The sequence below is a fragment of the Tetrao urogallus genome (genome assembly GCF_951394365.1).
Source record: "Tetrao urogallus genome assembly, chromosome: Z".
Classification (NCBI taxonomy): Eukaryota; Metazoa; Chordata; class Aves; order Galliformes; family Phasianidae; genus Tetrao; species Tetrao urogallus.
Window position 1 is genome coordinate 66311383 of NC_136816.1, and position 12961 is coordinate 66324343.

Here is a 12961-nt window from a genome sequence, read left to right on the forward strand (position 1 = left end):
TAAGAGCATACCAGAGTGGAAAGAGACCTGAAAGGGCCCTCAGGAGCTTCATCACAGAGACTTGACCCAGGCCTAATAATAAACATCAACGATGATGATTCAGAGATTTCATATGTTGGCCGGACATGGCAGAGGAGCAAGAAGTCACTGATGAAGGACTGGCTGCTCAGAAAGGTTATTTTCCCTCACAATACCTATAATAAATAGAATCTAATAAATAGAAATATGCTTTTAATCTCTGTGATGTATCCAGACAATTCTGAAGCCTGTAATTTCAGTAAATAGAAACTTCACTTAAGAAAATAGTCCAACCTGTGCATGATTTCAGCAAGAGGCTTTCAACACACAGTAAAGGAAAGAGAAGCCCAACTAAAAGGCCAGAAAAGGAAGATGGCAAGTGAAAGCTGCAGAAGGTAGATAATGCAGTCAAAACCAGAACATGAGCATCTGCTGTACTCTCACCAGTTATGAGTACAACGGAAAACTCCCAGCCACCATGTTATAACATTCCTGGGAACATCTGCCACGCTAGCATTTCCATATTAGAGGAGGTGAAGCATGGAGGGCCCAGGAGCAATGATCTTTTCAGCAGTTTTTGCACACCCGCTGCTTTCACAGCAATTTTCCATATTAGTTTAATATAAACCAAGCCCCTCAGAAAGGAAAGTACTTGGAGAATACAGAAGTGTCTGACCATTCCCCTACAAAGACAAAACTAGCACAGATGCATTTGGACATGCAGGATTGGAGGCCAAGGAGCTTTCAAGAGGGATTGATGCTTTAGTTCTGAACCCAGCATCTGAAGCAGAACCACGGTCACTCCTGTCCATGACACAGCTGCCTTCAACTCATCAAATCAACAGATAAGCCAAAGTGCTGTCCTAAGCTTGCAGTCAGGAGACAGCTCAGCTCTTTTCCTCTTTCTGTATGCAGAGCTCCACGCATTAAGCCACATAACAGCAATGATGGCTGCAGTCCACAGAGGGTAACTTCTCCTACCTCTCATATTAGAGCAGAAGAACAGACATGATGCAGCATCTCTGTCTTCTGATGGTGCTTCACTGAGCACAAGACGCTTAAAGAAGCATTCCTAAGAGAGCTCTGGGATCCATATACAGTGGCACAGTGGGGTCTGCCACTCTGGCCCACTGCCTGAAAACAGCAGAGGCCAATGCTACAGCAGCGTGAGAGCAGAATTACACACCTAGTATAGGATCCGACCAGCAACAGGCCTGAAGACAACAAACTACAGCTTCCAGCTCCTCAGCAGGAAGGTGCAGACTATGCTGGCTGCCCAAGGAGCATGTATCGCAGTCTGCAGTTCCAGTATCCCAGCAGTCCACAGTGGGTTTTTTAGATATAGCCACCAACCACATCATTAAAAGATACATTTGTGATTACATGGATAGCAAGGATGTCTGGAGCAGTAGGCGTTAATCCATCATAGATGCTATTAAATATGCACATTTTCCATAACCAACTCTAGGGCCAGCATCTCCACACATGCCCTTGCTACAGCAGAAGGCTTTTTGGAAGGCATCAGATCTGTCCAGTGGCAGGGAGCTGGTAGCAGGTGAAGCCCTCCTGGCATCTTGCATACCTCCTGTCAGGCCAGAGATAATGGTCAGAATGTGCAGAGAAAGCTCAGGAGCAAATAGCCTAATTAGAAGTGAAAGTCCCACATCTTCTTGGTGACCAGCAGATCTGCTTATGGTCAGGGTTTTCCGTGGCTAACCAGACAGAGAGCACTGGAAGGCCCTCTGGACCCCATCCTGAAGCCCCCAGTCAGGAGCCCCCAGCACTCTGCCTGAACCAACGCCAGCATTTGGGCAGGGCTCAGCGTTATTTTTAACATTTGTTCACATAACTCTTTGGATGAGTCCTGGGAAGAGCTTGTCCCCAAAATAGTATGCTGTGGGCACTATTTATACACCACTGGCAGCAGGGTGGGGTGTGCTGAGGAGGACCCTCTTCCTTCTTCAGTGCTCAGGAACTGCAGATGCTAGGGCCATAAAACAGGGCTTGTTGTTCAGATTAGTTCTCAGAAGGAAAGCACTGCCTGCAGAGGCCTGAGAACTCTGTCTGTCCTATCTAGGAGACTCTCCCCAAGATGGTATGGAAGCCCAGGTACTGTGGGGAAGATGAATGACTTGTGCACATACAGACAGCCACACATCAGCTGCCTTGAAGATAAAAAAAGGAACAGCTGTACTCAGATACAGCAGGGACAGAAGAAAACACTGCCCTCTCATTTTTTTCTGTCCTGGGCTCCTGCAGGGAAACAGTTCTTTGGTGAGCTCCAATGAAGGAGTACAGTGGTGGACACTAAATGCCAGCAAGAATGGCTGGGGAGGGGACCAGACCAACAAGCCGACTGTCCTCCACCACATGGACAGTAACAGACTCAAGCCCTACCACAGCAAAACAGCTTGTCCTGAGGGGCTGAGGGAAGAAAACGATAAAAGACAGCCTTTGGAGACTATTCAGAATATCTTCCCTGCATCTATTTTCTAGGGTAAGGATGCCTTCTCACACACCACTTCTGTGCCCACTGAACTTTGTTGATTTTTGCTTTCTGTGCGTTCCTTCTCCTCTCCCTTTCTACCACGACACATCCTGATTGCCCTTACTTTCAAAGTGACCCTGCTGTCACTTGGAGAAAGCAGTGACACCACATGACCTGTAGAAAATGCACAGGACGCTGTACAGGAGCAGAGAAATGAGCTCTGGAGTATCAGAGCACCAGGCTGGAGGAGAAGGGAGCCAGAGCTGATTTCCTAGTATATCGGGTAAAATAAAATCGATACATGCATTTCCTTTCCACGTAGCAGCATACTACGTGTTCATGGTGTACAGACACCGAACAGAGAATAAAACCAGACAGGTGCTATGAATTGAAGCACACCCTACAGATGGGGCAGGACTGGTCACACCACTTTTAGCACAACAAACAGACGGGATGAGCTCCTACCTTGACAGATACAATCTCTCCAGATTGTGGGCTCAGAGCACAGCAGCTGGGAGTCAGGCAAAGCAGCAACTGCATGAGAGCAGCAGGAGGAATGCAGCACGCAGAGCTGGTGATAACCTGAAGCAAACCAGGAAATCAGCGAGCCTGGCTGTGAGGGTCTCTGCAGGCAGCTTTCCTGTTGCTGTAGGATATCAGGGCAAAATGACACGGTGCTTCTTCCAGATGGGAGCTGGCGTGGGGGTTCCTTGGGGACAGCAGTGCCAGGCTGATCACCAAGTGCAAGGGCAGGAGATACGAGCAAGGGCTGTGGGCTGCTGGCACTGCAAGGGCCAGATTGCTAATGAAAGCCCCAGTGTAAATACAGATGCACTCTGGAGGGGACTATGGCAGAAATGCAGCTCATGTTACAGAGAGCCATTTAGAGCAAGCTCAGAAAGAAGGCACTGCGATGGGACTGCGCTTCTGCAGCTGGGTGGTTGGGCAGCTGCCTGCCGTGGAGCAAGGCAGCCCTTAGCGAGTGGACCCCACCTCCACAGCAGCTCCTTCAATGCCAGGCAACTTGGATCTAAGCAATTTTCCACCTACGTAAGACACACCAGTCCCACATCTTCTCTGGTGTACAGAGTTTCATCAGCCCATCATGGTTGGGAAGGAAAGCATTGCTCCATCCTTATGTAGGACCACTCTCTCAGTGGTATCAGTGCCCACTCCACATGCACACAGATTCCGGTGTGTCATCTTCCTTCAGTCCTCCATCTTCGGCACCTCCTGCTATCATTCTTTCCCTCCCATCTCAGGATATCAGCTGGATCACACTTGGATTTACACCAAGTAAGGGAGGGCTATAGCAATTTCTTCAGCAAAGAAGCACCGTGTCAAAAGGTTTGAAGGCTTTGCCCATACAGCTGGACCCAGCAGTAGAGAGACTGAGCACAGTTTGGACACTGCCCATTGAACTAGCACTGAAAAAATCTCACTGAGAGGTTGAGGAGCTGTTACAGGATACATATGACAGCAGGCACGGCCTATTTTCAGTATGCCTGGTGCCAGACAGGCATACAGCTCACATAAGTGACCTGGAGAGCACTGACAAAGAACAGGGAGTTCACAGAGTTTGGTAGCAGATGACGTCTGTGCTGTAGACACACTAGCATCTGCGGGTACCCTTTCTTCAGGCTGCATTGAAGAAGGTGAAAGTGCTCTGTGCTTTTTCTCTCCACTGAGCAGAAATTTTCCCTCACCTCACAACTGAGCTCAGGATGAGCTCACCTAGACTATGGGTACTCTTGCACAAAAACAAAGGGAAAACTTCCCAACGTAACAACAGTAAAATACAATGCCAAGTGCCAGTCATCAGATCTGTCTGGGACAAAATCTGTCCAGAACTTAAGTCTCCAAAGCCCTATTCATCAATATGGGCTCCAAACGGGTTGTTTCTCTCAACATGATGAGCCTTCGTGATTTATTTCTGCACGTTCACAGACTGGTTCACTATGAAGCAAGACAATATAGAAGTCATATCTTCAAGCAAGCTGCTTCTGCAGCCCAGCTGGCCTCGGTCACGGGATGGCTAACACCAGATAATTCCAAACAGCTTTAAAACTACTCACAGCCACCCAGGCTAAAATAAGGCAGCTGAGAGCATTCAGATCATGGCTGCAGTAAGGCTTAATACATCTGCAGCAACTGCAATCCTCCCATGGCGCAAGAGAGAGCCCTACAGTATCTCCAACCTACTACAAGCACTGAATTTGGCTGAGGAATCCCAACTGTAGCTGTCCCCTGTGCTTTCTGACTACACTTGGAGAGATGCAAGAAAGTGGTACCAACAGAAGATGCGGTCTAGGAATCCGTACAGTCTGGTCTTGTCTTGCTTTAGAAGCACCACTCAACTTCAAATCACAGAATCATCAAGGTTGGAAAAGATCTCTGAAATCATGCAGCCCAACAGTCTACCCACCACCACCGTTTCCCCACTAAACCATGTCCCTAATTACAACAGCTAAATGTTTCTTGAACGCCTCTAGGGATGGTGACTCCATCACCTCCTTGGGCAGCTCGTTCCAGCACCTGACCACTCTTTTGCAGAAGTATTTCCCAACATCTCTCCTGAATCTCCCCTGACATAACTTGAGGCCATTCCCTCTAGTCCTATTGCAATTTGCCTGGGAGAAGAGGCTGACCCCCAACTCACCACAACCTCCCTTCTGGTAGCTGTGGAGAGCAATAAGGTCTCCCGTGAGCCTCCTGTTCTCCAGACTGAACAATCCCATTTCCCTCAGCTGCTCCCCATAAGACTGTGCTCCAGACCCCTCACCAGTTTTACTGCTCTTCTGAAAAATTTGCCTGACTTGCTGCCCACACTCACTGGAGAAACTTAGCCAATACAAGAGAGGACAGGCAGCATCTGCATCACTTCCCCAAGTTAGGTTTGAGTAACCTCCAGCAGCCCAGCACCCAGCCCCTTGCCTCAGTTTCCCCACTTGCAAACCAAGCATCACAATGCTCACCAATTTTCTGAAGCTGTGATGAAGTTCAGGTCCTTAAGAGACGCTGACAGTCTGGAAATAGTAATAAGCATTCTGCATTTTCCACCCATAAAGCTGAGATCCTTGTGGCTTCCCCAAGCACACTGCTCTCTGTTTCACCCTCACCAAGGCAGGTACGCTGCAGAGATGGTGATCCCTACCAGCCCCCAACGCAGGAGCTCACGTCCCTCTCCCAGCTGTGCCCAGGCCATCTGCCAGGCAGGAATGCAGTGCATCAGCTAAGGGTTGCAGGAGAGCTGTCAAGACAGCGGAAGGGCTGGGGCTGCACCATGCTGGAATTCCAGCAACGCACAAACACCCGAGCGTCCGCACCAGGAACGACTCCTCCCTGCCCCGGACCAGGGCTGAATCACTGGAAATACCAAAACAATGATGAGGTCACGTTCCCTGAGCAAGGAGCCAGAGCCAGATATAGATGCATGGAGAAGCATGCTAAAAAGGGACTCAATGTACAAGCTGGATGCTTTGGCAGACAGGCACCCGGGGCATTTGTCTCGTTTAAAAACAGCTTGAGGCTTCTTTCTTTTTTTTTTTTTTTTTCCTCTGCAGGGAGCAGGGAACTGAGCAGTGCTACAGGGGCTTTAAATTCTTTATTTGTCCTGTAGGAAGAGCACATTGGAGATCATGAGTGTGTAAACTGGTGTTCAGAGCAATATGGGAATGACACAGACGTTACACTATGACTCAGTTCCAAGCCAGGTGGTCCCAAAATGTCTGTCTTGCTGAGATTCCAGACAGTTCCACAGTTTCCACAGTTAAGAATCTACCTGCAACAACCTGAATGGCAGACAAAAATCACATGGCATTACTGTCTGATTGCTTTTGCTACAGCCTCAGCCAGATCCAGGAAAACCCATTGGTTTGACAGGTGGTGTGAGCAGCAAATAACAGTGATTCCTGCTAGAGCTCCTAACAGAAGCATCTAGGGCAATCTACAATCAGCAAATAGACTTTTCCAGGCATGGCAGATCCAGCTGTTCCTAGTTCTCAGCGGAGGGAAAACGCAGATATCTACTGCTTAGAAAGTGGAGGAAATTATAACAGAGAACCTGTAAGGGATGGAGGAATTCACAGTGCAAGCCTAAAATTTGCCCTTCTGCACAGCTAGATATTTGGCTGGATAACTCAAACACCCACACTTGCATGATGAAGAGGCTTGAAGCGTCCAGATTTTGTTCTGTTGGGACACGGAATCATAGAATCAAGGAATGACATAAATCAGCTCCTTATCAGGAGCCAAGGGGAGCAGAGGTAGGAGCAGATATCTGGCACTGCACATCTCACCCTGCTGGCTGCGTGCTGTCTGCAACAGCCACAGCCTGGCACTCTGCACTGCTGTGCCTGCACCATTCTCTTCCTACTGCAAGCGCTTTCAGATCTGCTTAAAAAAAAAAACAGGAGAATGTGTGGCGTGAGGTCCCTCCTGGGGGAGGAAGAAGGGAGGGAGGAAACCAAGGCAGCTGCAGTGTGATGGCATGCTATATCCCCCTGCTGAGACATAGCTCCTTGTGGAGAAACACTGCTCTGCAGACATCAGCTTGGCTGATGAGACAGGGTTATCAGATCTATTCAAGCTCCTTCTATGGGAAAAATATGGCTGTGCTGCAGTGCAAACTGGGACCCACACAAAAGCTGCCTGTGTTACCGCACTCCCTTCAGCCAAAGCCACCAGGAGTCTCACCAGCACCACAGCCAGAAAACTTCATACATTCACATCATTTGCTTCTGCCTTCTCTCAGTGACAGAAAGGACACAGACAGGCACTGCCCTTCCTCTGATAAAGCATCTGAATTCGCAGACAAGTTGACAGCATCCAAAGGCAGTGTTCAACAAAAGACTTCATAGCCTGGTCCAGTCAAATACAAGTGTCAGCAGGGCACTTGTCCACAGCTGAAAGCTTGGATGTCCTCCACTGAGGACTCCATAGGAAGCACAGAGTCTAGCACAAGACTTCAGAAAATACCAATGTGGGGCATAACAGATGTCACTCAAGGAAATCAATGCTCCCAGTCCGTGCACACACATGCAAAAATGAGAAGGGGGGGAGAAACTGTGGGCTATCTCAAGTAGAACCCCACCAGGCTTCGTGTTCCAGAACAGAGCTACAGTAATCTGTCCTCAGGAAACACCCTTGTATACATGTTCTTTGGCAAAGAGCAGGCAATTAAGTGTTCAGCAGAAGGCAGGCTGCATGAGGCAGCCGTTCGGCCTCCCTCAACATCTGGGAGAGACAGAGTGAGCAGAACTCCTCCCAGCCAACTTCCCCCCAAAGCGCTCCAAGCCGAGCTGGCAAAGCAACGGGACCTGGTGCCTGGCCCAGCCTCAGCAGAGCTAACCACCGGGAACATCATCAGGCAGCTGCAGCTGTGCACGATCACTTCATTTCATCAAGCTCAGAGCTACCCGTGCCACACAGCAGCTTGATGGAGAGATGAAAGGGTGAAAGAAACACTCATATGAAATATTGCCATCCCAGCAGAGAGATAAAAGGGAGGTTTTTGTGAGCCATAACCCCTATGAACAGCCTTGGATGTTACATTTTCTAGCACACTTAACATCAGAGCAGACGTACTGCACACTGCACACCGCCCAGCCAACTGCTCCACCAGCACACTCAATATGCAGCATGACCACGCTGCTGCAGCAGAGAAAACGTAGGAAGCCAGGCACCCTGTACAGCAAACACCATCAGACAGCATCTGCTGCCACAGCAAAAACTGAACCGGAAGCAGAACTGCAGGCAAAATATTGGGCAACTGCAGACGAGACTTACAGCTTTTGAATATTCAGTGCTCCCATATGCACGGCTTAGAGGTTTCTAAGGCAGCCAGCAGGTAAGGAAGCAGCTTTAGCAGCTTTAAGTGTTGCCCACGGCCCAAAGGATGCAAACCCACTGCCCGTGAAAGGCCACCAAATGGGGACCTTGCCTGGCAGACTTTCTGCAGCATGTGAACGAAGAGACTTGGGCTGATGGGTAGGGCAGTGCTGTTCTCAAGCTGACAGAAGATTTCAGTCTAAAATTCAGGGCAGCTCCTGACTCCCGGCATGATCTTGCTCTGCATTTTTCTGGTCACAGCTCCTGCTGATCCTCAGTATGAAGATGCAGAAAGGGGCAATGACCCCAGGATCCCCAGCCAAATTCTCAAATTTAGGGGAGGGAAATGGGGTTGTTTGTGGTGTACAAAAGCCAGGAGCCTCCTGTTAACACAACTCACAAAACGCCCACTAAAAGGCAACAGTAGGAAGGCATGTTTTCCTAATTCAGAGGAAGCCTGGCCTTGCTCTGATTTTCCTAAACGTCTCATGAGGCTGGGAGGGCAGAGGGAGTGGAAGAGGCTGGATCCGTGTACAGCCCCAGAGCCTGGCTGAAGGCTCAGTGCTGTGCGAGCAGCTGAACAGGGACATGGGGGTTGTCAGAGGCACTGCCCTTCCTGCTGAGCACCCCAGGAGAGAGGATGCTCCTTCCCAGCACCAGGTGGAGAAAAACATCCTCTGCTTCGGAGCGAATTATAACAAGTAGGGCAGCAGCAAGCTAGCTTTGGAAAAACTGAGCAGCAGTTCTCAGATGGAGCCTGGTCAGAAAAGCTTTTCTGAGACCTTTCTTCTGAGCCCAGGGCCACCTCTACCCACTCAGAAACACAGTCCTGACTACTGAAATAAGGGTAGAGGTGGCTCCCAGGCAGGAGGCTGAAGAAGGAATGGCAGCTCTCCAGCATGCCTACAAAAGCTGGAAGGAAAGGAGATGCAGTAAGAAGCCCCCGACAGCCCTTGCAGAGAAAACTTGTCACCAAGGACAAGAAAAACACCAGTTTAAGGCTCGCACAGACTGACACTCTGATGACTTCAGCACCCTCCCACATTATCAGGCATGAGGCGGTGAGAGAAGAAATATTTATTTAGCTCATACCTCAGCTTTACACAGACATGAAGGAACTTTGGGTGCTGGGTTCTCTGGGGTGTACCCAGCACCCTGGTTGGTGCACAGAAACGTAACATTATAGGGATCAAAGCAGCCAGTCCTGCATACCAGAAGGCTGTCCCAAATGGCGATTTCTTTACTGCTGTGCCCCAGGCAAGGGCTCCCCACACAGGCACCAGTATGGACTGTAGAAAATTTTCTTCCCATTGCAATAAACAACACATTTACAAAGACAAAATAGGAAGATTTATATCTATTCAGAAGGTGTGCATTGACAGAAAGGCACATTTTCAAGCTTCATTCACCCAAAGTTTTGAGGTATTAGTTTGCCGGGCTGATAGCTGGGCTGCAAGGACAGAGCTGGACAACTGCATATTGACAACAAAGTTAGGAAAAGCAGTCACTGACAGTGCATAAGGAATTGCAGAGATGACGCAGCCCTAAAAAAAAGCAAATGCCGCCCAGACAAGGCAGTGAACTATCAGCATTATAATACAGGCACTGGTGACAGGAGCATCACACAGAAGAAAAAAAATATCTGTTCATCCACATTTAAAAACGATAAACTCAAGTGAACAGGTGCATAAGGAGCCTGGGGGAAACAGAAAACCTATCAAACAAGTAGAAACTTAAGAGCCTGACTTGTTTAGCCTAGCCAAATGTAGGCAGAGAGCGGATAGGATTGCTCTCTAAATATATCACAGGAGACAAACAAAACTGCTGAAGCAAAAGGATAATGCTGGCACAACAACAAGAGAATAAATGTGCTGTGAACACATTTAGGGGGAAAAAAACAAAAAAGTCAGTCATCAGAAGAGGAAGCCTTCCAGATGGCACAGCAGAATTTTAGGATGAAGTTTGATCAGTGGTCTGAAGGGGCAGGATGCAGTATCTCTGCCCAAAGGTATCCAAACGGTCACCTATGTGCCTGTCTTTGTTCCCAGCTGGGAATTATCACGGGTCGCAATGCACAGGGCTCCTGTCTTGCACAGACCTTGCTGAGAGTCACATCTATTAGAGAACCTAGGGCCAGCACGTGGTGCTCCAGCAGCCTCCCGTGCCACAGGAGCTGCTTATGATTAATGACTGCCAGCCTACAGGTCACTGGAAGAGCCTCGTGTGGCTGCACATGGATGAGGTGACAGCCACCAGGCACGTGCAGGCAGTTACATAAAACACCCCCAGGTGCCTCTGCCCTAACACAACCAAACTGCTGCAGCACAGGCTGCTGTTTTTCCCATTTTCCACAGCTAGCATCAAAGCCTTATCATTCTTGACCCCAAAATTGCTGTGCGATAGGCCAAGAAGTATGAAGGTGTTACAACAGAATCCACCGTTCAGACCACTATATTATGCAATAGTGTAATAGTAATAATAATAATAATAAAAAGCCAGGGAATAATTTTCTATGTATCTGTCAAACAGAAGAGCTCCGTAAAAGGCTGAATACCTATCCGCCATCTCTTTCAGAAAGCACGCCGCACAGCAGGTCACGACACCTCACCCAACCCCGAGCGGAGCACCGTCCGTGCTCGAGCCACAGCCCATCATTCCCGCAGGGCTTCCCCCTATTTACCACCAGCGCTTTTCGGACATTCCTCCACGCCTGTACGGCAGCGAGGATTGCAACACCCTCCAGCAGGCGCTGGCGAGAAGGAGGTCCGTATTTTCTACGGGCACCGGCACACACGTGTAGCGTCCCCACCGCCCCGCTCTCCCCCTGCCGACCGCCGCCCCTCCTCACTTACCGAACCGGCGCCGCTGCGTACAGCCGGCCGCCGAGGCGGAGCCTCACCGCTGTCCTCCCCACGGCCCGCCCCACCCGCCCGGCCCGCCCCCGGCACCGGGGTCCTCCCCCGCGCAGCCCCGGCGGCGGTGGATCGAGGAGGCGGGAGCGGCTGAGCTGAACGGACGCGGTTAATCGTCTGGCGAGAGCATCCTAAGAGCAGGTCGAGGAAACTGGAGTTGCAGCTCCGTCACAACCATCTCCCGCAGGGCTTTTCCTAGCGCTGTGCTGCTCAGAGCGGTCAGATGCAGCTTACTTTCTTCCCTGGTAGTTTTCCAAGCCCAGATGTTGCTTCCATGTAACTTAGCAATAGGATTAGAGGAAGTGGCCTTAAGTTGTGGCAGGGGAGGTTCGAGTTGAGCATTAGGAAGGATTTCTTCTCCAAAAGAGTGGTCTCTCCTGGCCTGGAATAGACTGTCCAGGGAGGTGGTGGAGTCACCATCCATGGAAGTGTTCAAGAAAGGCTCATGTTGCACTAAGGGGTTTAGTGGGGAAATTCTGGTGGCAGGTGGATGGTTGGACTGGATGATTTTGGAGATCTTTTCCAACCTTGGTGATTCTGTGATTCTGTCACTACTCAGCTCTGGTGAAGCCTCACCTCGAGTGCTGTGTTCAGTTTTGGGCCCCTCACTGCAAGGAAGGCATTGAGATGCTGGATCATGTTTGTAGACAGGCAGCAAAGCTGGGAAGGGTCTGTTGCATGGGGAACAGCTGGGGTTCTTCCGTCTGGAGAAGAGGCTCAGGGGAGACCTTACCACTCTGCTACTCCCTGAAAGGAGTTTGTGGCAAGGGAGGTTTGGCCTCTTCTCCCATATAACAGTGATAGGACTAGAGGGAATGGCCTTCAGAGGCACTGGGGGAGGTTGAAGTGGGGTGTTAGGAAAACTGTCCTACCAGAAAGAGTGGTAATGCGTTGAAGTGGGCTGCCCAGCATCACCATCCCTGGAGATGTCCAAGAACTGTGGAGATGTGGTACTTAGGAACAAGGTTTAGTGGGCAATACTGATGGTGGGTGGACAGTTGGATCTTAGAGGTCTTTCCAACCTTAATGATTCTATTATTAAAGGCACTGTTATCTAAGATCCAGCCTCCCACAGCCCATCCTACCATTTTAGGAAACCCAGAACTACCTGTATGTCTGGTTCTAAACACACCTGGTCAGTTAGCAGACTGGCAACAAATCGGTAATCCCAATATTCTCTTTTTATTTAAAAAAATATTTTACAAAATCAGAAGTGATGCAGGACACACATCACCACCAGATGATATGTCTCAAATCTAGATTTTGACAAACTACTGAAATATTTGTAGCTGGAAACAGTTCCCCAACAGATCCACCACCCCCTGCATGTCCTTTGCAGCCTCCACAAATCCCCTTTAGCCAGAAGGTGCTTTGTATGTAAAACATATGACGTGAGTAGCACAGCCTTTTCCTTGCTCTCTTAGCAAAAGAGAGTTTCCTTGCTCTCTTAGCAAAAAGTCTGCCTCTGCTGCTCTGTATTAACATCTGCTGTGTTCCACACTGGGAACAACTTTGATAGGTCCACAGGCCATATTGGGTGTTGTGTGGATGTCTGCTCACCTGCACACACTCTCTTTTTAACTCCAGTCCCAAGAAGTCTGACTATCAGAGAGATATATCTAATCAGAAAACCATGATTCCCTCCATAAAGTGAATGTAAGTCAGAGGGAAGTTATGAATACCAACTGTCACAGCAGTTTCTTCAGTCAGGTGA